The sequence below is a fragment of the Astatotilapia calliptera genome, chromosome 14 (genome assembly GCF_964374335.1).
Source record: "Astatotilapia calliptera chromosome 14, fAstCal68.1, whole genome shotgun sequence".
Classification (NCBI taxonomy): Eukaryota; Metazoa; Chordata; class Actinopteri; order Cichliformes; family Cichlidae; genus Astatotilapia; species Astatotilapia calliptera.
This window is the reverse complement of record NC_137435.1, coordinates 2,631,103-2,657,886: the sequence shown is the minus strand read 5'-3', so window position 1 is coordinate 2,657,886 and position 26,784 is coordinate 2,631,103.

The window sequence follows — 26,784 nt, the reverse complement described above, 5'->3', positions numbered from 1 at the left end:
GTCACAAACAAAGAGCAAACTTGAAAGAAAAATAATAGAAAAATATGAATGTTAAACACCAGCACAGTTGCTGTGTTTGAGTGAGACAGCAAAATAGTATGCATAGTATTAAAAAGCCTGCATTAATGTGTGTGTGCTTTAAATGCTGTGGTGATTAAGACTGGAAGAGCACCAAATCAATCTGATTAGTTTAAAGCCAGGAAAGAATGCTTGTGAAAAATGCTTGCAGATTTATCCATATCACGATTATTGATGTTTTTAAAGATCTGGCTACAATGACAAGCATGCGTTCCTTCATATTTCTGTGTAGTTATTTGCAGCTTTAATTTAATTTTAAGCTAATTCTCACAATCTGATGGCAAGCAGTGAACAAATAAAAAAGAATAATCCAAACCAGTATATAGGCTGGCTCGCACATTTTATTTGGTCACAAAGTACAAAGCTCAGGTTCCCTGTTTTAAGATCATATATCAGGGTTTATAGAACAATAAAATTCCCTGCAGTCAACAGAAAGAAGCCTAAAGATGATGCAGAGAATCTATATTTCTTATTGGTACTCACGAGGGAAAGACAAAGGCTTTTGATGGAGTCTGTAACTTTAGATCCTCGTACCATCTTCACACTGAGGTCTGAGGCAGCAGTCCCCAACCTTTTTTGCACCACGGACCAGTTTATGTCCGACAATATTTTCACGGACTGGCGTTTAAGGTGTCATGGATACCAGTCCATGGCCCGGGGTTTGGTCTGAGGGGTCTGCCAGGAACTGGTGACACTATTTTCCATGGACCAGTCAGGAAACTGTGTGTGTTTGTGTTCACATGTACATGTGTAGTAACAGGTTTTACACATACTGTCCACAAACACTAAACAAAGAACTGTGTTACCCAAATTATAGATGTGCTTTCTTTGTGTATTCTGTCTGATCTTCTGAGGTTCATGTTCCAAAGTATCAGTGATTACCTGCTCTGATAGAAAAGATGACTTAATTTCCAAAAATAAAAATAAACCCCCAGTTGGTAAAACCTCACATTTCTTTGAAACTTGTTTAACGACAACACTGAAGTCATTTCTTTCATTGGCTTTTTGCAGCACTTGACAAATAGAAAACACAAACGTTTTGTGCTGTAGTTTGGAAATATGACATCTCAAAGCAGACAAATATCCTTGTGTGACCTCTGTTGGAATATTTACCAACCAATTTAATACAGTTCACTTATATTTAAATAGATAAAAACGTCAGTGCTTTATAATGCAAAGTACAGCCCTTACAACAATGCAGAGAGAACTCCAACAATCGTGCTGCCTAATGGTTGAACCTGTCACTCTTACCATCAGTAACTCCCTTTAAGCCACATTTAGAAGGTTCGTCTCTGTGCTGGAAAATCTTGAAGGTTCAGAAAGTGAGCTTTGAAATCAGGAACAAGAAAACACCTTTTCTCTCAGAAATGACATAATTCATTTACTGTCTGCATTTAGACATAATAACTGTCAAAATAATGATGTTTTCGCTAATGAGCAGCCTGAAAGCTCACAAATCATAAACCTGCTCAAGGATTAGGATGCAAACGATGGCACAAGGTAACTTCTGTCTGTTAGCACAGATGACAGATTGGTCAATCGTATACGACGGAGTCAGATATGATGGGAATTCAGTTTACCCGGTGTGCAGTCATATTGTCCACAAATTACCTCCCACGTCCTGTCGTAATCACTCTGCCTGGAGCTCAAGGTAGGTTTTACATTTTTTTAAGTTGCAGAGACAGAATGAAAGAGATTTGCAAAATATCTCGTACGCAGCTACAGAATATTTGGAAAAGACAAATATGAACATAAATCTAAATATATTTATCTAATTTCAGCGCTCCAAATATTTGGATGAAACAGAACAGTTCAGCTTATCGGGCAAATCATCAGGGTAGCTAAGCCAGTAATTGAAAATGTAGCTTCATCAAGATATTTTTTTCTCAATTATCTGCATTTACTTGTAGAATTTCCAATGTTTTTGCAACAGAATAATTAGTTTCCACATTAACATACGCAGTTATGCAGCAGGAGTTCCACGTGTTAATCAGATTATCCACTCTGTGGGAGATGACAAGCTGATGGCATGAAGTTCAAGCTTCTATCACATGTTGGTGCTTTTCTGTCAAATGAATGTGCTTCGGGTTGCGTGACACAGTGGAGGGACATCAAAACGACCGACAGCATCACAGCCCCGTCTCTCTTCCGCTCTCCTCGTGTTCTTTGTGTCTCTCTCAGACCCTTCAGTAGCATCAGTAATGCATCCAAATGAATCAAAAATAAGGTGCTTCAGTAAACTCTACATGGGTTCATTAGGCTGCTGCTGAGTGTGTGTGCGTTTGTGTTAGAAGAAGCCTGGGAAAAAGGAGAGAAAACTGACAGCAGAGCAATAAAGCAGGATGTTCAAGTGAAGTGTCTGAACACGGAGACGCGAATAGATGAGACGCACTAATTTGTCTGCCGAGATCATGATATGCTGATACAGATAAAGAGGGATGGGTTTCAGATGTTACCACTTGACATTACATAGTAACATTTCACTGTTTAATCATTGTAGCATTTCTCCACATGTTTCTGAAAAATACTACAATGTTGTGGAAGTTGCTTCTCTGTTATAAGCTAAATGTTTCTGGTTAAATCATCAAGTGTAAAGCTTGGGGACTGAAAAAAGCCAGTGGGGAAGTGTATCTGTCACTACATGCAAGAATCCACTCTCCCTCCTCTGCACATGTCCAAACTATCTCAGCCTCACCTCTCTGTCTCCAAAACATTCAACCTTCACTGTCCCTCTCATGTACTCAAGTCTAATCCTGTCCAACATGCTCACTCCCAATGAAAATCTTAACATCTTCATCTCTTCCACCTCCAGCTCTGCCTCCCGTCTTTCTGTCAGTGCCATCATCTCCAAACCAAACATCACAGCAGGTCTGACTACTTTCTTGTAAACCTTATTTTTCACTCTTGCTGCTATCTTTCCATCACAAATCACCTCTGACACTGGTCTCCACCAAGACTGTGAGAGTCTGACCTCATCTGCCAGCCTGTCCATCACCACTGCAATCAAGATCATGATCATGACGTGAAGTAATATAACACCATCTGCTTTCTCTTGATCCCCAAAGACACCGTGCAGCTGCGTCTGACCTTCTCTATGCTGTACATCAACACTCTCAAAGCAAACATCATATCTGTAGTGCTGTTTCTCAGCATGAAGCCTTACTGCTGCTCACTGATCATCACCTTTTTTTAACCTACTTTCAGTTTCGGCTCATCAACTTTATCCCTAGTTGCTACAGTTCTTCAGTTTTAAAGTACTTCATCCAGTTTCTCAACATACTTCATTCACTTTTCGATATATTTACATTTTTGTCGTAATCACCCTAAACTGCTGCACATCCTTTCTAGTTTTATCTCTCTGCCTAGCCAATAAGAAATTGGGACGAATGCTTTTTTGAAGCTTGTATTCAGGTCTCTGGGCACTTATTCCTCACAAAAAAGAAACTGATTCATGAGTGGACTGAGTAACAAAATCTCTGAGAATCCCAGAGATCCAACAAACTGATACTTACAAATGTGATGGCAGTCCATGCAGGACATCAGTATATACTACTGCTACTACTGTAGGCCATCACTGCCATCCACAGTTAAACTGGACTAAAGTCAAATAAAGTCCTCACCGTTGTGACAGCTCTAAAAGTATTTTGGAAAGAAGAACATACCAGATAAAACACCAGGGCTTCAGTCATGGAGAAGAAACCCCACAAAGAATACTAAGAATCCTAGTAATGCTGTTTCGTTTATGTGTTTCTCACATTTTAATCTTCTTCGTGCTTTGTTTTAGTGACTTTTGCTTATCTGATAAGGTTGCAGAGTCCTGAAACTATAAACAAAATGTCCCATTTCTTTGGTTTTGTCACATTAACTTTTTACAGCTGAGAGCAGAAGCCATTTACAGAGCCGTCCTCAGTGGTGCATTCAGACTGATCCAGCCTCAGAGGATGGCTCTGTCACCTCAGGTTGAACTCTGCTGGTCCAAGCTGGTGTCTCTCAATGAACCTTTGTCCATCTTACGCCCCAACAGATCTAATTCACTCTGAAATGAGAGAAGGAATGTATGCACAGCACTCATTCTGCAATAGAGATGTTTATGTTAACCGTTTCCTGTCCTGAATCTGAAGTTGTTGATTCCAATCTGATGAAATTCAGCTCTCGGTCACTTAATGCTCTGGCTCTTGAAATCTGTCAGGCAATAAAAATATAAAAACACAAACGTGAAGAAGAGCAAAACTTGATTAAAATTCAACTGATGTTTTGGCCTTACTTCATACATTTGTGTTAAAGCAGTAATGCAGTTTCTGGGTTTTTGAAAGACAAATATGATCAAATATTTTTGTCTTTTAGTACAATTAATAAAACATAAAAAAATCAATATACCATTACCTATAAATCATTTAAGGTGGTTATCCATCTCAGACAAAGAATCAGAAGACAGGGACACGGGCACGCACATGTGCACAACCTCCGCATACACAGACACACACACATTTAACAAGATCTATAAATAGCCTGGGCTGTTACCAAGTGGATGAAAGAATGGAGTTATTAATATTCAGGGTCTCACTGTAATTTCCCCTCTAATCAAAAGACAGAATCTGCTTCTGAATCTGAATCATCACTGACCTACACACACACACACACACACACACACACACAAATATAGAAGTAAAAGGATTCACACTGTCACAGCACACACACACACAAGTTATTTATCTATATATAACTAGACACACGCACACACACATATTCTTATATTCCTTTTTCCTTCTCACAATATTTACAGCATAAACACAGACAGGGTTCAATTACATTACACGCTGGTGGTTAATAGCTGGAGCGATGGTTTCTGTAATGAGCTTTCAGGGAAAAAATGAATTAACATGCAGAGAATGTTAGCACTGTCTTGATTGACCAGCGCACACACACACATGCACACACACACACAAGTCATGATGCAAAAGAAAGAAAGTGTACACCTAGGTCTCGCAACAGCACACAAACACACACAAATAAACCCACATGCTGATTTTGACTCGTCACAGTTCAGCTGAAGGGCTTCGGGGATGGAGCCAGCGAGGCTGCTAATGTTGGCGTCTTGGTTTATGGTTATTAAAATGCTTGGAAATGGCTGTAATGAAATAGTTGTGGATTAAAGTTTGGAACGTAATGCGGGAAGAAAGCATGACCACTCTTTCATAATGGAACAAGGCCCAGAAGGCTCAGCTGATTATTGTTTTTTATTTAGTGCTCTAAATTAACAGCAGAGCCGCATGGTGGGTTTCACCACAGTCACGATTATATCACGTACGTTTCGTAGCCTTGGTAAACAGACGTGGGGTGTAAGTTACAGAGGTAATTGTCTGTCATCTTTTTTTGTCTCAGGAGAAATCAGCAGCTCTGACTTTAAGCATTTTGGAGTTTCTCTTTCTTACTTGAAATGATGGGTTTATAAAGAAATTGTATGCATTGCCCGAGTTCCACCAGCCTGAGCTTCTGATTCAAAAAAAAAAAAAATAGCCTCCACTGTCTATTGCAGACATAATGGAGGTGAACGTCTGCCAGGCTGATGACCGAGTAGATGGAACTGAGGGAAACAAAAACACCAACACGCAGATTAGTGGCAGAGCCAGATTGATTTTTGGTGTTTGGGTGTCCAGAGACCATTTCTCACACGGGGGAGGAACAATACCAATCTCTATTGATTCTGTCCATTTGGCCAGTGCTGTCAGCAAACTATTACAGTTAGTTTGCTGACAGCACTTATCATTTACTTATGCAGGGAAGACTACAATGCAGGAAACATTTGCATATACGATTAAAAATTTTTCATAATTTAGTCCTGAACAAATTTAAAAAAAATCTGGAAACATTTGTTATTTATTTTTTTATGTCCTTATGTTATATAATCACCCTATGAGCTGAAGCTCAGGGTGATTACATTTTAAATATGTGATTGAATTCCTGTAGTATCTTTCTGCTTTCTGCTTGAGAAAGTACCGGTTAATGAATCCACTCATGTGCCTCCAGCTGGCCTCACTGCTGTTTGTGTTTGGTGGTCAGATATTGGTCTGTAGTGGCTGTGGTCACCGTTTGCTTCACCCCTAAATTATCACAGTGGCTTAAATGATTGATGACGGTAAAAACAAAGAATTGCAGCTGCCTTGTGAAAAGGCATTTAGAGGTCAGCTATTTGCATAACTGACCGTGTGTTGTGTAAACATCTAGTGGTAAAATGAAGAAACAGCAGATAAATACCAGGTTTGTTTTCAGTCAGTTGTAAATGCTTTCAAACAAATAGCTTTACATGCTTGTGTGTCAGAGGGGCACTGCATCATGTTTAAAGCTCTGACTGAACAGGAAGGGGAAATACACACATCAAAACATAAATCTGAGGGTTCATCTTTTTCCAACATGCATTTATACTGAAATACATGTTGGTACACAGGCATCTACAGCCATGAGAAAAAACTAAATATGCGTTTCCTTCCTTCCTTACTGCTGAATTAACCCTCTACTGCATGACTTTTTAATTTTGGGGGAAAAAAAATATTTCTCCCTATTTTGGGGGAGCTTTAGGGTCCCTAATAATATATCAATCATAAAATTTGACACCCTGCCCCCCCCCAAACAGATATTGGTTTGTTGCTTCAAGGCAACACTGTGCAACAAGGGTAGTAAAATGCCAAGTTATTCTATAATAAGTTGTATTAGTGCAACAAGGATGAACAAATAAATAAACAACAAATAAACAATGTAAACATTTCACAAAACAATAAAACACCAAAATACATCCAACGTTTGACCCTAACCCCATGCACGTGCGTGCGCGCGCGCACACACACACACACACACACACACACACACACACACACACACACACACACACACACACACACACACACACACACACACGTTGTGTTTCCATCACTTTTGGGGACATTACATTAACTTACATTAGTTTCCTGGAGACTTATCCTGACTCTACCCATCACAAGTCCCTGCCTGAACCTTACCCTAACCCTGACTCAAGCCTTCACCCTAAAATTGAATGATTTACCTTGCAATTTGTCCCCATAAAGTAGGCGAGACGTCACAATATGAGTGTCCCCACAACAATAAGTAATACATGACCACACACACTGACACCCACACAGCAATATTGGTATGGCAGGGATCAGGCCCACACAATGTGCTTACACATGGCTCACATACCGCAAAGAATAACGGCCCTTTGGTGGCCCAGACCTGGTTTGCCAGAGGTGGCCCACACATGGGCCAGCACAAGGCCAGTTTCAGACACCCTGGTGCTGGCCCATGTGTGGATTACCTCTGGCAAACCTGATCTGGGCCACCAAAGGGCCGTTATGCGGTATGTGGGCCATCTGTAGGTGGTGTGCAGCCACGGGCCAGTTGTAGACACACTGCTGGCCCTGTGCTGGCCCAGAACGGTTTCAGCTCTGGCCCCAGATGTCAGCATAATGTGTGCCTTAATCAAGCCATGCAATAACAACATGTGCCAGAACATGCAAAACAGTGCAAAAGTAACATGCCGAAACTCTGTTCAGACAGTGAATGGACTGATTTTTATGTAGCGCTTTTCTACTCTCCCAGATTACTCAAAGTGCCGGCTTGATACCAGATCCTGGCCAGACCTGCTTGCTATGTGGGCACTAACACACACACAGACACAGTTACTTTACCAACTGACCCCTGACCCCTGAGCTCCTAAGTGCCCCTCAAACCTCATTCAGGGATCCACTCCTCTACTTCACTGTCACTCCCTGAAAGCTCACTGTCCTCACTTTCTGACGACAGAAAGTGCACATTCCCTTGGTTCCCTTGGTTTCCTTGCATAAAAAGTTTTTACATCCATGTCCTGTAATTATGAGTAGATTGTAAAGTAAAAAAAACATTGACTATGATCATATAAATGCACACAAACACATCTCTACACACACATATCCAAATGCATTATATTGCCTGAAAAAAAATTGGGCTAACTGCGCAGTGTTGCCTTGAGGCAACGAATGAAAATGAACAATTTCACAGTATAAATCAATTTTAAAAAGTAGAACAAACAATCAAATATGCTTCTTAACATATTCATGCACATGCAAGTATTTTTTTAATATACATTTATTTCACTATAAACATGTAAAATAGTGATCTTTATCTTGCCTCCTAATGGAGAAGTCTCTCATGTAGTGCAGCTTGCAGAAAGGGGCCCTGCCGCCCCAAATCAAAGTCACACCACCTTCAACTCATCATTTTATTGGAAAGAGATGTGCCTGGTAGCACTGTTCGAAAAAAAAAAAAAAGTTGTGTTTTTTGAAGGGCCACCGTAAGGGATGAAAATGTGGTTTGTTGCCTCAGGGCAACGCTATGCAGTAGAGGGGTAAGAGGGTAAGTAGCAGCCAGGTGCTGCTAATCTAATACACTTGATTACCTGATCATCAGTGAATGTTAGCACCCGGATAAAAGCAAAGATATTAGCAATTTACAGGTCTGGAGCATCCAGGTGTGTGTTAATACAATGCAAAGGAAGAGAGAAGCAGTTCTACCTGCCCATCAATCTGGGAAGGGTTATAAGGCCATTTCTACACAATTTTAAGTTCATCGTTCTTCGGTGAGAAAGATAATGGAAATTATGGAGAATAATCAAGACAGCTGCTGATCTTACCAGGATTGGATATCCTGGCAAATTAACACTAAGGTCAGACTGTGCTTAGCTGATTCATACTGCAGAAAACCCAAGGGCTACATGTCAGACTGCAGGCCTCAGTTAGAATCTTAAAGGTTAAAGTTCATGACAGGACAATTAGAAAAAGACTGAAGTGGGAAGTTGGCTTGTTTGGAAGGACTGCCAGCAGAAACGTCTCTAAAAAGAACATGAGACCCAAATAAAGATGTTTCTATAATTTTCTCTCCACATTTGGAGACATCAAACACAACATATCAGCACAAACAGCACAGTCGTGGTGATTTGGGTTTGTTTTGAAGCCACAGGGACTGGGCACTGCAGCGATGAACTCCTCCATTTACTAAAGTATCAGAGGCCAACAGCTAAAGCTTCACCTAAATCTGATCACACAAGAGCATAATGATCCCAAATACAGTAAAAACAGACTGATTTAACAAAAAAATCATGGTGCTGCTGTGGTCCAGTGAATGGCCCAGACTTCAGCTTGTTTGATATGTTGTGGCGGGACCTTCAGAGAGCTGTGCATGAATGAATACCTTGAATGAACTACAAAGAAAAACAGGACAAAATTCCTCTACAATAACATGAGAGGCTGATAAAGTCAGAAAACAATTACTGAACATCATTGCTGTTAAAGGAGATTTTGAGTTACTGAGTCATGAGTCAACATAAACTGCAGTCATGTAAAACTTTGACTCTCAGTCACTTTCACTTGATCTGTAAGTCAGGTTAAGGCAGGGGTGTCCAACTCCAGTCCTCGAGAGCTACCGTCCTCCAGCTTTTAGACGCATCCTTCTTCCGACAAACATGAATAAAATGAATGACTTGTTATCAGGCCTTTGTCAAACCTGATGGCATGCTGATTCAGCTGTGTTGGAGTAGGGATGCATGTAAAAGCTGCAGGACAGTAGGTCTCGAGGACTACAGTCGGACACCCCTGGGTTAAGGGATATTATCTAGGTGTAAATGGCTTCCCAAACACATCTCATTTCATGGTGCACTTCTAATCAAGTGGTGGTAAACAGTCCACTAGAGCCACCTCGGTACGTCTCCCTGAGCTTATTAGTATTTAACGTTAGGCTTCATAATGCAGAACAAAGTTAATCCTGGGATATTGGATTTCTACATTACGTGCCCTTATATCCTTCCTGTTGCAATTCCAGTCTCAAAGGCAAAATGTCAGAGTAGTGTAACTGTATGAAAGGCAGGAGTGAAAGAGGTGGACGGCCCCTTCTCCAATAATGAGACGTAACTGCGTGCCCGTGCGAGTGCTCAAGAAGTTGCTCTTCGAATTGCAGTGATTTTTCTGACACGTGACATATCTCAGAGATGAATCTTCTCTCTGCTCCCCATAATGAGTCATTTCCCTTCAGCACAGCCAGAGGGGAGAAGGTGGAGTTCACAGAATGCAAATGAAGAAGCACACACAAGTAATTTAGGTAAAGGTTTCTCATCCGTGTACCCAAATATGATGGTCAGACACTTTAAATATGCCAAAAGCGGCCTGCTGTGTGCTCATGGCTGCCATATCTCAGAAGATGTCATTATATTAGACATAGTGAAAAATATTAGCCATTTTAAACATGACATGCAAACATAGGTGAGGAAAGAAAACGTCATAAGGCACCACCTCTGTTCTGTGATGGTCATTCACAGTGGACAAAGATGGCCTCCTTTCCTCCTTTTTCAAACCATCTGTGCTCTCGCTCCATATGTGAACACTGGCATCCTCATAAGAATGACCTTTACCCTTTAGGTGAAGATGTACTGCTGAGTCTGGTCCTCTTATGAACCCATCACATGGGTGGGTCGCTGGAGTCCGCATGAAAGTTTGTGGACCTATTGGTGTAGTCCAGGGATGGGGAACTCCAGGCCTCGAGGGCCGGTGTCCTGCAGGTTTTAGATCTCACCCTGCATCAACACACCTGAATCACATGATTAGTTCATTACCAGGCCTCTGGAGAAGTTCAAGGCATGCTGAGGAGGTCATTTAGTCATTTACATCAGCTGTGTTAGATCAAGGACACATCTAAAACCTTCAGGACACCGGACCTTGAGGCGTGAGAGAGATTTTCCCCTCTCAAGTCGAGTCAGTGAGTTTGGATTGTGTGGAGTGGCTGCTGGTTTGGTTTGCAAGTTGGATTCCCTCCTGTGTGGACCCCTCAAGCCCCCTTAGACCCTTCCTGGATGTTCCATGACCAGCCTGTGTGTTTCACTAGAATCATCTATCTGTAAATAAACACTTTGTGAGCCCTGCCTTTTAGTCCACTCACCTAGTGCCTGATGTGACAGCATGCATCTCCCCTGAAACAGACAAGAGTCGAAGAAACTAAAAGTCTTTTGAATAGCTGTCATTCATTTTGCCTGCCAAGAGTTTCCACCCCAAAAAGTTCAAACCAAAAGGTGTGAGATCAAATCTTTTGGCCAATGCCTCCATAGCCGATCTTTACTACACAGTTTACTTAGATTTCATGAGCAAAGCTCAGCCAAGGGAGAAGTTGCAATTAAGATCTGTACAATTTTTGCACATGACTGAATTGATTTTCTTTTTCATCAAAAAATGTATTCAAATCAAGCAGTCGTGCAGGCAAGTCCCGCAAAAGCCCTTTAATCAGTGAGCGTCTAAGATTAATCTACCTGGAACTATCAGGTGCTTGTTATAATTGGAGGACTCTCAACATTAATAAAACTGGCCCTTAAGTAATCAGCAGACTGCCTTCTCAATCAAAGACCGTAGAGCACCACAAAGAATTGTTGTTAAATATTAAACATTTCTCAGTCCGTGCATGTTCTCACAGACATCAGATTTTTCTGAAAATGATCAAGCAGAACATTTAAATGTTACCAGCTCTGAACAGTAACATGATCTCACTGTGCACCCATTCACAACCACACAGACGCTCCACTGTAGTCCCCGTTTACTGATGAAGAAAACAAAAGCTGCCCATCCTCTTGTATCAGTGGGGATGAAGTGTTTGGTTTTTTTTTTTTAAATAAATGTCATTGGCATAATTCTTTCTGATGTTATCGTAATATCGTTTAAGAGCTGACTTTAAAATGACTTTGATTTGAGAAGCTTTGCAGTTCTGACATTATTCTCTAATTAGCCTGAGGTCATCACATGCAGTGAGAGGCACTGCTGGTGTGCAATGGCAGCTCTCTGACAGATTTTCGTGATTCTTTTATTTTATTCAATGAATTTTTGATCAAATCAAAACAATTTTGAGAGCTGCTAAGTTTCCTGTGCTGGAGAAGTAGGAAAGTATGAGGCACCGGGTCAGCGGTGTTCGTGTTTATGTCTTTGAATCACTTTGTTTCTTTCTCACTCCCTCTCAGGCTCATTCTCTCTCTTCAGCTTGCAGTTTGACTTAAGGCTTTGCTCTGATTTGCATCTCATAAATACACAAAAAGTGAGTCAGCACTCCTACTGCAGAGAAGCACACACATCAGTGAGTGGTAAGATCTCAGCCAGTTAAGATCTATGAATAATTAAGGCACCACCATATTTTATGTTGGTTCACTCTCGGGGGAAATCAGTGGGTTGGACGGTACTCACTCTCATCCTGCGACTCAACTTCCTTTTTCTTTCTCTTTAGTTCAAATCCCAAACTCTCACACAGTTGATTTTTCTCTCCTGTCAGAGCTTCTCACAGTTCAGAGTTTTTGATTTTGTTCCATAAAGTAACAAGTAACTAATGTTAACTTTATATCAGCTGCCAGTGTGCATAATTCATCATTCAAACCCTTTCATCCACCTGTCTTCTGATTGGCTGCCCTTGCCTTTTGCCCCTTGTGAAGCATAAATACAGTCATGACTGCAGTCGTCCACCAGAGGCTGTGAAATGTTCAGGGCTTGCCGTCCTCACCAGCTGGCCCTTGGCCCACAGCTTTCCTGAGTAATACAAAGAGTTGTAGTTGAGCAGTGCTGTATGTACATCAATAACTTCCAGTGAATGCAGCACAGGGGAGTCCTTGTTTAGTTGTCGGCTCTTCAACAGATTGTCACCATGGGCTGAAATGAACAGTAACTTTTGTCCTGATTTTTATTGATTTTTTTTTTTTTGTCTGCAGCGAGGCACAGGTGCTGTATATGCCAAGACTCTTATGATGTCTCTAGAAAGCGAGACAATGATTCATATGTGGATATGACTCAATCCCAGGACACCCAAGCATGTTCACACATACCAGACTGTCAGGTCTGTCGGCTGACACGTAATGGTTATATAACAGGTGCCACACCAGAACGTTCATGTGGGAGGATCGTTCCCCCAGATACAAAAACCTAAAAAAAGAAAAGAATGTGACTGACCAACAAGCTTCAGAAGGAAATAACACAACCTCTGTCCCTCAAACCACCAGTGCACATGAAAAATATTCAAGACTGAAAAATGTCCAAAATATCCATGTTCAGCTCTTCAAACTCGGTTCAAAGATTTTTTTTATTATACTGACTTTGCCAAAGATACCTCGACTACCTCAAGTGCCAAGTTTTAATGTCTTAGAGCAGGGGTGTCAAACTCCAACCCTCCAATAAAAAAGGTCCACACCTGAATAAAATTCATAGGTCATTAGCAAGACTATAGAACCTGACTGCATGCTGAGATGGTAACCCCTAACCCTACGCAAATAAATTGAAATAAATGTAAGTGTTTAGAAAAATGGACTTCTAAAAGTCTTTTAATTGCACCACATTCAGTCACCGATGAGCTGCTGTAACATGAATCAAATGGCTCACCTGCCATCTCAGCATGCAGTCAGGCTCTATAGAGTCTTGCTAATGACCTACTAATGTTATTCAGGTGTGTTGCAGCGGGACACATGGAAAGGTTTCAGGAGTTTGACACCTGTGTCTCAGAGAAACGTTATTAATCCCAGAGGGAAATTGAGTAATTGAGTGTGTCTGGTTACTATGTTTTTAAGTATATTTTCTTTTTACCTCCTTTGTCTAATTATCTCTGATTAGTCTCACCTGTCCCTCAGCCCAGCTGTGTCCACTCCCTCTGATTATTCTCAGTGTTTGTATAAAAGCCCACTTTTACTTTGAGTCTGTGTGTTTACACCTCAGTGTCAAATAGCTTTTCTTTAGGCCTTGTAGTAGCTGTCTGGACTCTGTTTGCCTGCTCTTATGGACTTTTGTTGCTTCTTGGACTTTATTTCACATTAAAAGTGTTGTTGAAAGTCCTCCTCCAGAGTCTTGGACTTTAGGTCCTCTCACCCTCACACTGCCCTAGTGCCTAGCAGCATTTAGCTGTGTCATTGTGAGGGTGTAGCTGTCCTGTAAACATTATTTCTTCAACAAGTGATTCATTTACATCCGTCTGCAATGAAGCAGGTGGATGCTGTTCTTTGACAGGCTTCAGGTGTACTCATGCCAGCATCCCTGCAGTTTGTGCTCCAATGAAAGAATGCAGACTAGATGTAAAATGCCTTTCCGATGAACCATCCATTATGTAGGGTTACAGGTGCAACACTGCCACATGCAGTCATACTCATTGGTAAATCATTGGATTATAAGCCTGTATTACTCATTAGTACGTTCAAACATACTGCTGGGTTTTACTAGAAACCCTGCTCTTTACCCACAAGCCACAGGGTCAACAAGCCAGTGCCCTGATGAAGTGTCTCCACACACAAAGTCTTGTTTTGTAACGGCGTAAGATGAAAGACGGTATATTCATGCTCGCTGTAACAACAAGGCATAATGAGCTGTTTGTGTGCATATCAACACTGTGAAACTGGTGAGCTTACATTCTGTACTTGGAGTGAAAATAACATGTGCTTAATGTCTTTTAGTGTTTTATTTTCTCTTCTCCTATTATCATCGGCTGCAGAGCCAGAGGCTCGCCAAAGGGAAATGTTTTCACAGGAGGCTAAATTTCTCCAGCACAAATCTAACCTGCTACCTCAAATTTCTTTATAACCCAGCCAATCAATTCAAAAACACTGCCAGCTCCTCTATGTGTATGTAAATATGTCACCGAGTGTTTACCACAAGGGCTAAGCTTTTCATATTAGTACTGATATGGTACTCTGCATTCTTTATAGCAGTGCCAACCGCTGGCTAGAACAGAGCTGACACGTCCGCGTCTGTGTAAATCTTATCACCGTTTGCCATAGGGCCAAATGTAGCACATTAGAATTGATGCTCGACAATAGCGGCATTCATCGCCGTGGTGGTTTCCAAATATTGCAAATCAGAGAACAGAGGGAGCATGGCAGAGCAGGAGGTAGGAGACAAATACATATAGAGAGACAAAGGTGGTAATCAGTGCAGAAGGTAACAAGGATATTAGAAAACAGAAAAACCAGAGGAATACGACGAGAGAATGAGGAGGGTGGTCCAACGGGAAGACCTCGTGTTAGAGATAAAAGATGAATTTAAAAAAGGGAGATAAATGGGAGTAAAGGGTAGAGCTAACCTCTAGGCTCTAACACCTAAAATGAGAGCTCAGCTCCATGATTCAGTCTTCAGTGCGAGCCCTCACCATCCTCCAGTGTGAGAACAGTGCTGGCTGGGAAAGACATGAATATGTAGTCAGGTAAAATCAAAAAATATGTTCATAAATATACATTATAGTGTAAATGTTTCCAATGCATTTTCATAAACTTAGAATTAAATCATTGAATATATAAAGGAGTGTGTTTGTGGAAGCTGCCATCTTGAAGACAGTGGTGCGAAACAGCATCACCATCCCAGTTTATTCATCGTACACTTTAGGTACCCAGTGTCTGTACGTTGTGGTTATAAAATATTACTTTAAAAATGCTTCTCTCACTCAGGTCCGTCTCTAACCTTCATTCAAAAAGAAACAAATAAAAACTCATCAGTTCCAACTGATTTCACTCCAACAGCACAGCCACACGCCTTTGCACATTTGTGTCTGTGAGCCAAGCAACATCCTACAGTGCAAAGCGCTCTCAGGCTGACATGCTGTCTTACTGCGTTCATGTTTACCTCTGTCGTCCAATTAAGCGCCAGGATCAGCGCCAACCCCAGGAAACCCGGTTTCCTATACTAAAAATAGAACTTGGACAGGTGAGGTGGAAAGATCAATAAAAGTTCACCAGAGTGCTGCTCCCACAACTATGTGTCAGTCTGGAACCAAATTTAGAGGCTACAATTTTCAGCTGTGTTTTATGCAGAAGCTCGTTGTGAATTATCAGTCAGGAGTTTTGTGTTGATTTTGTTAGTCTTGCTCAAGGACACCTGGCAGGTACGAGGCTGACAGTGAGACCTGCTGGGTACAGGAGCCTCTCTTTACCTGCTACTCTGCCTTTCGTGCTTGTTTCATTTCAGAACTCGGCTGTAAAAGTGTCAGCTTTTAGAAAAAATATCCTGCCATCTCTTACAAATGACTGCAGGCAAGGAAGCAGAGCACAATAGGGCTGTCTGTTAAAGTTCAGTCATTTTAAAGTAATAATCATGACTTTTTTCCTAGTCTGATACCAGCTAGTGGAACAATTACATTTCCTAATTAAACATGAAAGCTTTAACATTGTATCCTCTAAACATCAGGATCCTTTAAACACTGATTTTCAAAATGTAACATACTTTATCCACAAAGACAGAGGATACAGGAAAACTACGGTGATGAATACAAGGACAAGCTTTCCAAACTATTTAAAGGACGAGTAATCCTAACTGTCTTTGATGACAAAACATAGAATTAATCTAATTCAACAGGAAGTCAAAGTCTTGTCAGTGTTTCAGATCTGATCTAAGATCTGTAGTTAATAGTCTTCTCAGTCCCATCCTTGAGCTCATGGCATATACTTCCTCCAACGTATTTGGGATCATCTCCCAGCTAACACAGAGAAGATGCTGAACCACTTCATCCGTCTCCCCTTTGAATGTAAAAGTTCTCCTTTAAGCTCTTTCTCAAAGTCTCTGCTCACCTGTGAGTTCTTCATATGAGACACATTTCCACCTGTTTGAGAGCGATCTAAAGTTTTAAACCCAGACTAGACTGTGCAGTACAACCAGGGATTGCAGCGGGAGAGTAGCTGGTGGCTAAATCGGTTACAGGGAACTGCAGGTGCTTTTTTCAGCTTCCTCTCAGAGTTCCATCATATGGTCATTCTGCTTGTAGAGTGATTGGAATAACAACCCTAACCCCAACATGTTATCCAGCACTGATGTGGACGTCTGCTAAGCAAGGTTTTGTAGTTTGAGGGTGATCTCAGTTAGAGGAGGCAGACAACAAAGGAGAGAGCCCAGGGACCTTTGGCTGCCACAGAGGAGATCAAACAGAGAGCAGTCCCGGCACTGCAAGCGCTGGGAATACATGAATACATATACTGGTTGTGGAACGATGGATAAAAGGGTGGGAGGGAGTGGGTTTGGAGATGTATGGACAGGCGACCCTTATCAGGATAAACTAACAAAAAGCAGCCAATACCAAAATGTGATAAGACCTGAACCACATACTAATCAAAGCCCACAGTGACATGACTTCATGTCGATGTGTTAATAGCTAACATTTGTGCTCGTAACCATCTGAAAGGTTCATTTAACATGTGTTCTGAATTCTGTCGTATACTATTAATTTAAACCCAGTTTAAGTAATTAAACCATAAAGGTAATAGTTGTTTGTTTTTTAATTTTATTTTTTTATATCTGGAGTGACCATATTTATAATTATTAGCTAACACAAACAAGTTGTGCTGACAAGGCGTATCCACAGATATATCAGTTCATTGCAGAGACACAGATATCCGCTAATTAGTGCAAAATAAGATTCAAATAAAATAGCAGAGTTTCACCTACCAGCACTGGAGCTCACGCTGTTTGGGTGTACTGTTAGTACAATTAACTGCAAAAATAGTTGCATTATTTTGTTAGTCTAAGGAGACTAATTAAAATTGCAGAATGACAGCACAAACATGGCAGAGGGGTCCAGTGACCGACACTGAGGCAAAGTTCACAGACAGCCAGCAGCAGCCTTTAACATTTAAACAGTTAAGTTAAAAACAAATCCCCTCCACACATTTATTATGAAGCTGTGAGTTTGCTGTAAAGTGAATGCTGTAAGCATGTTGAAATCTGCTGTAATGTTGAGCTTTTTAACATGAGTGTTTTATGAGAACAGACTCAGTTTTGGACAGTTTTTGGCCCCCATGGGTACTTTCCACCTTCACAACAACTCTGAAAAAGTTTTCAACTTCCTTTAATCCTCATGGATGCTGGAGCGAGGTGGAGCTTTGGAGCTGATCAGTAGGCTGAGTCACTGAACTGGACCTCTCACTGTGCGCTGTTTATAAATTAGCACGCCAGTCTCTTATCCAAATATGGTCATTTCTGCATCCAAAACACCAGCGTGGTGGGGCCACAATGCTGTGAGACACGATGATGATGATGATCTCACAGTGGACATGTATAGTCATTATTTAGCTCTCTTTTAGCATAGCCCACATTCATTTTAATGCTAAATATATTTGTGCAGCCATGTGGGGACGTGATGCAGTCTGCATGTGCCACATGACAAAACCTTTAACATGTCAGTATGAACATGATCTAAAAACGTCTGCTGCTCACTGTTAGCCTCAAAATGTGTCACTGGTGATGTCACCTAAGGCTACACCTGCCTCTTTTGTGACCATGGGTGGAATACAGAAGCGCGCACACGCATGCACAATATGTTGGGTGAAAACAATCAGCTTTTACAAATCTGCATTTATTTTTGTTCAAGGTATCTGCATCGTGCCACACAGGAAGCAAGAGACATCCCCTTGACACACAAAGAAAAATACACACTGAGAGACACACACACTTTGAGAATCACATGTTGAAGTCAGAAGCTGAGGTGTAAATGCAGCCTCACAGTCTAAAGAAGACCTTTCTCTGATATCACACTGAATAATTTATACAGCACAGGTGAGTGAGTGAGTGAGTGAGAGAGAGATCTCCTGCCACACAGCAGGTATGAGTCCTAGCAGTGATTCATGTGCTGCATCCTGACATGCAAACAGGAGGGGGAGCGACAGAGGGAGGGTGAGAGGATGATATCCTCCCAAATGTATTCACACTCATTCTGTGAGGCAGAGCAAATATGGAAGGGAGACTGTTGAAGTCATTTGGTGCTGTGATGGCTCTACACAAATAAACAAGATTGAAATACATCCGCAGAGAGTCATTGAGACAGAGGCACCAAGTTTTGTGTGTCACTACACCAGTCCAATGGTCAATCAAAAGCATGCCCAGAGGTGATATCTCAAGGAATTACAGCCTGTCATTTATGATTCGGTAGTGAAATTGTGGCCCAGGAAACATGTAGAGATCCCGGAGACACTAAAAGACACTGCTTCACTTACTGAAGCACATGTGATAAATGTGATCACCGATGCTGCCCACACACCTCAACGCGATCAACTGCAACACGCAAAAGAAATGAAGCACTCACTGTGATCATCACCCACAGACAGAAAGGTGGCATGAAATTAAAAAAGCATAATGGATAACTGATGATTTGATACGGGGACTCTCAGAGTGGGAGGACTTAATAAGCTGAACACGTCTCCTTTGACAGGTGTGCGTGCGTGAGGAGGGACGGCAGAAAGCGTGTTCGGGTTCAGCCAAATTTTCTGTATTCGTGACTCGCCCTGATGACTGCTGCCGTAGGCGACCGCTCCTGATGCTGAGGTGTCCTTGAGCAAAACACTAAACATCCTGAGAGGTGACAAGAGAAGAACAAGACGTTGGGAAGAGATTAGTGGTGAGAAGGCGAGGGGAGGATTCAGAGAGGAGTTTACTCCTGAGATTTGTCTGACAGTGAAAAAACAATTTTCGCTTTCACCTCTTTAGTCAAGCACAGCTTCTGATATTTTTATCAGGAGCTGTGTGTGTGTGTGTGTGTGTGTTTGTGTATTCTTACATTACTGTGTCTGTGTGTCCAGCCTGTGGCAAGGGTAGCGCTTACACTGAATATTTAGTGGTCCTCTCTAAATTACACGGGGAGCTTAATATGCCTTCTGTGCATGTGTTTGTGAGACAGTACGGTACGATGGCGCGATATGGCAGCCTCGCTTCTGTCAGTCTGCCCCAGGGCAGCTGTGGCTACAACCGTAGCCTCCACCAGTGTGTATGTGAGAGTGAATGAATAGTGGAATTGTACTTTGAGGGCCCCGAAAAGCGCTTTATAAATGCAATCCATATTATTATTATTATTATTATTATTATTATTATTATTATTATTATTATTATTATTCATGCTTGGGAGATACCTGGGTTTCCACCTCTGCAAGTCAATCACGCACTCGCACGCCTGTGTTGCAGCCTGCACGGTGTTTTGGAACTGAGATGTCACTTTATTTTTAGCCGATTTAATAAGGCAAGTTGAAACAGAACGCACTTATCTAGAGCAGCAGTCTGGGGACAGACGCAGGCTTACAGAATATATTAGGAGGTGTCATTTGCACAGAGCTGTGAGGAGCAGTTTGTCCAGCAGTTTCATTGCAATCCATGTAATCTATTACTGTAGTCTAACAAATGTTAATAATTATAATAATAATAATAATTGTTTCCTTGCAGAAACAAAGCCGTGTCTAAGTGAATGAGGAGCTGTAGCTTTGATTTCAGTAGTTGCTGGGACATTGGTGCGGTGCATGCATGCAGCTTTGCAGCATCACACCTTCGCTCTACAATGACAGCTCTGACCTCAGATCTGTCCTCACAGTGCTTCTGCTGTGCACCTGCTTGCTGCGATGATGCAATGCACTGTATTCAGAAAGCAAGATTTCTCCCATATTAGCTTCTCACACTCTGTGCTGGTTAAATGCAGGTCGACTTTTTTACTCTTGTTTTTTTTAGCCTTTTACCTTTTTAGGCATTCAACATTTGTCTCTGTGATGTGATTTTGGGTTCTTTCGGTTGAACGTGTGACCTTAATTATGTGTCTGCCTGAACTTTTGCTGCTGGTCTCAGACAAGGTGGTGCCATAACAAGCATGCTGCTCATCCTGCATCTGAACCTGTGACCTGTGATTCCTGCAGAGGTCACATTTTTGCACCAGCTGTGCCAAACACAGAACTGAGAAAACAGTAATTTACCTAAAGAGTTCAATCTGTGAAAACATGCACGAACAGGACAGAGTAATGAGCGCTGTGGTGTTTGGGTGGAGCAACGATGTAGCAAACCAAAAAGCCAAGAAGAGTTGGTTAGAAGGAGAGAGAGCAGCAGATGGACTAAAATACCTGTATTTGATTACAGTTACTATAGTATTGCATACTTGACATGTCAGATGATGCACCAAGTTTGAAAAAACGAGCGTCCCAACCATGCCGAACAGTTACCTGAAAAACACGACCCTCTATATGCAGGTGGACAGAGCGGGAATATAAATATATATTATAAACTTCCAACACCTGACACTGAGACATCAAATTAGTCCCTGGTGAAATACAACAATCCCCCCTAAAAAATTATTCCTACACTTTCCAGATTGCCTATCTTGTCAGGAAGCTCCATCTCATGTCTTGGATTAGAAACTTGAGCCAACATAACGTCTGACATCATCAGGGTTATGATTCCCAAATCCCACAAACCTCCTTCAGAAGACTAAAGCGGTATTTACGTGATGTGTGAACTGACATGTCATCTTGATCCCAGTGTAATATGAAAACCGCAAAAAGATTACAGTAGCATATTTTACCTTATTGTGTATTCCAGGATGTCCCAGAGCAGATTATTTCCTGCTCTGGTTTGAGGCATCTTTGGAAATGGATAACATTTCTGCATTATTTAAAAGGAATAAGACGTGGTGGTTGGGTGAGATCCATCATCCTTTCTCCTGTTTGTTTCCCAAAAAACAAATGAACCACTAAATCAAGCCTCAGTCTCTCTGGCTGCCAGCGTCCCTGAGTCAGGCAGGATTTTTACACCCACGTCTCCAATCTTTTGCTCTTTTGAGGGGCACACCAGGTTCAATGCAACACAGAGTGAATTTTGTTTAGCTTTATGCTCGCATATCTCATAAATATGGCAATAAATCAGTCATGCTTTGCTGCAGAGTACCCAGGGTTCTGAAATTTCAATTTATTAGGTTTACAAATCAGGTCAGTGCTCAGTAGAGGTGAGAGCGGAAGCTTACCGACCTGAACGCTGCAGGTTCTGCTCAGTGAGAGTCTGTTTATAAAATGAATCTCATCCCACAGCAGAGTTTCCCTTTTGATTTCAGTTTAATGCACAATTGTACGCTGCTAAAGCTGATCCTGTCAGGAGATGCTGCACACTGATGCTCTTTATCTTCCTCCTGTGTTGCCAGTGAACTGTGGAAAGAGCTCTGTCTGCCTGAAGCATGCAAATCCTTTAAAATCACCTCCACAACTCCACACTTTATTTTAAAATACTGATCCTTGATTATCGCACAAGTTGCCAAACACCAAATATAATGGATGAGCGATTATGAACACTTTCACCAGATGCACACAGTATGTGCAACATCTTTAAATCAGTCCACTTTCCAGTGTTAAAATTAAGCTATCCAGTGCGCTTTTGCAGCCATTTTCCCAGCAGTTTATCTCGATCGCACTGAGTTTTTCAAGCTGTCAGAAACCCAACCACTCTGCTTAAATGGAGCGAAGCCGCTGTTCAGCTCAGCGGACAAACGGCGATGCAAGTGAAAGGTTGGCTCCAGCCTCACAGTCAAGTGAGTTAAACAGAAGGGAGTGGCAACACAAAGCTAGTTGAGCTCACTTGAAGCTGGGTAAGACATATGCACTGTTAGCAGCTGGTGCAGTTCTGCAGGTGGGTGGAGGAGGACAAATGTCAGCAGTCTGGTTTCTTAAATAGTAGTTCTTAAAATATCTCCAGAGATGAGATTCCCTCATGCAGGCAGGCAGGTTCTCTTCTGCCTCACAAATGTTTCTTAACTGCACGCTGTCCTTCTTTGAGTGTAGTTAATTTGAAGGTTAGCCATCTTCACGTGTCTCGCTGTGTTTTTATTCCCAGCTTTTGTTCCTTTTCCTGCACTTGCTTTTGTCTTGATTGAGTTCACCTGTCTCCCATTATCATTCTCCCTGGTGTGTACTTAGTATGCATGTCTCCTCTCAGTCTTTATTTCCTCATCCTCCTTGCAGTCTCCAGCTGGCTTTGTCTGTTTGGTTACTTTTTTCTCTATTGTGAACTGTGGATCTCCTTCCACTGCAGTGCCTTTTGTTCATCACATGACTTCTGAATGCAAGTTCCTTTTACTGCCTGTTTATTTTTTCCCTTGATGCCAGAAACCAGCTCGCTTTAAAACTTTGCACCAACCATGGCAGGTAAATGAAATGAAATGTCTCAGCTCTGGTTCTTACTCATTCGAGCATTCTGATTGTTATTAATCTCACAGTTTAGTATTCTGAAGCTGTGAGCACTAAGTCATGATGAGTGATAACCCTAACTGTAAAAACAGGAAATGTTTTCAACTGCATGTCAGTTAGTTTGTCAGAATCTTGCTTAACCCTCTGCTGTTTGTTTTTGGCACAGCTGTTGGCGATCAGGAGACAAACATACAGTCAAAGTGAAGGGACAGACATTTACATGTTGCAGCTTCAGAGCACTGCAGCTGGTTTACACAACAGCTTTAGCAACATTGACTGTATCTAAAAGATGGAAGTGGCTTCTGGCTTTCAGAAAAGCAGTCATTGGTTGCAATGCTCTGAGCTCAGTGAACACGTGCCTGATGGGAGTGTGGGCCAGTGTAGCACAGCATGACAGGTTGCTAGCATATAAGCACTCAGTGCAGTCTCAAGTGGGACTCTGAGAAACAGAGGAAAACTAAGTATGAGTAATAACTGCTATGCACACCATCATTCATATACAGTCTATATTTAATACTAATTATGTTTCCACACACTGATGGTTTAACAGCTAATATGAACAAAGTTCTACTTACAAGCTTTTCTTTTTAAATGAGGTAAATCCATGATGTGATGAGACCGTCCCACTGAAAAACATGTTATTATATATTAATATATAGTGTTTTGTGTGTGTCTACACAAGATGCTTTCAAGCATATTTTGAGATGTTTGGCAGCTCTTGGAGCCCAACACACAGTAGCATAGCATCACACTCCATATGTCTGTAATGCATCTCCTCCTAGTTCATCTCTCTCTTAATGCATTAGTCTGCAGTTATGGTTATGAGTGTTTCAACCTTAAAACTGCATTACTTATAAAAACATCAGTGTAGTATTTATGGTTCCTGTGGTGTAAAAATGCTATTTTAGTTTTGTAGCGCTTGTCTAACATGCTCCACCCTCTCCTCATCACCCTCAGAAAAACCTTCACTTTCCTCTCCCTCTTCACTTCCATCATCTCTCACATCCTCTCGTTCACTGTCTGAACTACACGCAGACCTCTGTGTGTGAACGAAGCACGCAGCATCGACGTTACCCTCAAAACCTGCCAAATGTTTTCAACCTGTTTGCTGTTGGGCACATCAGAGGTCCAACCAGATCACCAAAGTGCACCAGATTCATTGTAAATAATGTCATTAACATTACATAACATAGATGGCTACCTCTCATAGTGTCCTGCAAACCTCATTGCACATCAGCTGAGAACTGCTGACCCCGCATACAATAAAGTTTAATGCTGCTTTGTGTTAGTGCTGCTAAGCTTCTATTTGAAACTGTTATTGATTTAAATGATTGCTCAAACAACCTTTAGCTGCCACTATATGAGCTCACCTCGTGTCACATGGTTTGGAGAGAGACGGGCTGCCGTTGTTTCACTCTGTGGCTGTTTCTGAAATTAAAGGCGACGCGTTTCATGGTGCAAAGTTGTGCTGAGTAGATATATGGTCACACATGATGCTGGCTCAATGTTTTTAACAGCTGCTGTTAGCTAAAATATTCTTAACCTGTTCATTTTGCCCTGCTCACCTCATTTGAAAGAAATTCTGACTTCCTTCAGTTTGCCTTCTCTTGCCTGAATTTGGTTTCCTGCGCACAGACATGAGTCGTGGTGGCATTAGCTGTCAGCTGGATATTAGAAATCAGCTGTGCTGTAAAGGAGAGTGAGAGTGTGGGGTGGGCTATACCATTTGTCATTTGTAAGGGCTGAAAGTGGAGTCAATATTCAATTGCAACCAATGTTTTTTCATGAACTTTAATTATGACACTAATAACCTAGAATTTAAAAAAAATAAAATAAAAAATCCAATGAAAATGGAATTTCATTCCTGGCTTGTAAGGGCTCATCCCACCACTGAGACCCTGAGTAGTATTTATTACTTCTCCTCTAAGATGATACACTAGCTGGCTTTGTCTGGACTTCGTATTCAAATCCTGGTGGTCAGCAGCGCTACCCCTCAGCCTCCTGTAAACTCTTTAGGTGGCACAAATCATCAATAAAGACATTCCCCTGAAACACCGAGGTACCCAGAATTGAACATAACTGAAAAAACCTTAATGTACCAATGTTCTCTTAATCTCAGTCACAATCACAGCGCTATGTGAACAAAGAGTGAGTATACTTCATATTGCCTCTTATTTGTCCATTTAAACACATCAACACCTCATTTATAATTGAGAAGAAATACATAAATATATATATTAAAAAATACACACTTTGATCTATGAAGCATTTGATTGTGATTTATCTGTGATTAACATGTATCTGAAAAATGCTTCCTGTGTAGTTGTTGCTGTTTGGAATTAGTCAGCTGTGAAGATTTTAGGAGATCCAAATGAACCCACACAAGTTGTTGATGACTCATGCAAAGTGTTCTGCGTCCACAGAGGAAGAAAACATGTCCCGAACGCCTTTGATGCATAAACAGAGCAGGTTTAAATAATTTCAGAGTTTGGGGGTAGAATAGCTTTGTCTTGCTCTGTTTAATGTTTTTATGCTTCTCTCTTATCCAGAACAGGGGGGGTGTGTGTGTGTGTGTGTGTGTGTGTGTGTGTGTGTGTGTGTGTGTGTGTGTGTGTGTGTGTGTGTGTGTGTGTGTGTGTGTGTGTGTGTGTGTGTGTGTGTGTGTGTGTGTGTGTGTGTGTGTGTGTGAGTGAGAAAGAGACCAAATGCAGATCTGTCAAGCAAGTTTTCCTCTTGAGGAGAGCAGATGCTGAAATCCCACCTGTTCTCTCTCCCTCTCACTCGTTTTCCTATCTTAGTGAGGACATCTAAGTGACATAATGCTAACCCTGACCCTGAGCCTAAACCAAACTATGACCTTGTTGTATTCCTGACACTAAAACCAAATTATGAGCTTCAAAAATGTCTTTAAACTCTTGAGGATGTCCACTTTTGTCCCCATAAGAGCTGTTGGTCCCACCAAGAATAGTAAACTTCATTTTTTACGTCCCCACAAAGATATGTAAACATGGCACACGCACGCACACACGCACACACACACGCACGCACAGAGCCGATCAGCTCTGTGTTTTAGCAGAGCAGGCAGAATCATTTTGTGCGCTGCTGTCTGGATGACTTTTGTCAAATGTTCTAAAACTTTGAAGCCCTGAATTAATGTGGAAGATTAAAGGAATCTCGGCTTGTAGATAAAACGGTCATTTATTGAAGAAATTAACGCTGAGCTTAACTGGCCTTAAGCTCATTTAAAATGGTTTAAGTGGAATTGTCTCAGTCTGCTGTTGGAGATCGCTGCAGGCTGAAGTCACACAGAGATAAGAGCTCTACTTTACAGATCCACAAATCAGCTTGATAAAAGACAATACCTGCTCGCTGCTTAGTTTATGTCTGTAGTGAGACCGAACAGGTCGGTGTGCAAAATTGTATAAAGGGCTGAATGTGGCGTGAACCAAAGGAAAGAAAGAAACACGCAATTTATTTATTAATTTTTTTTTTTTTTTTTGAGAAATGAAAAGAAACATTAAGATGAAAAACTGGGAGCTGTAAGGAGTTGTGAATATCACAGAGTCAGCATCTATCTTGGGTTTAAATATTCACAGAAAAAAGTGGAGCCGATCTCTGGAGAGGAACGACAATAAAACCGCATCATCTTTGCACTGAGGCCCACAAATCCCCGAGGAGACTTGCATGCAGCTCTGAGTGTGTGTGTG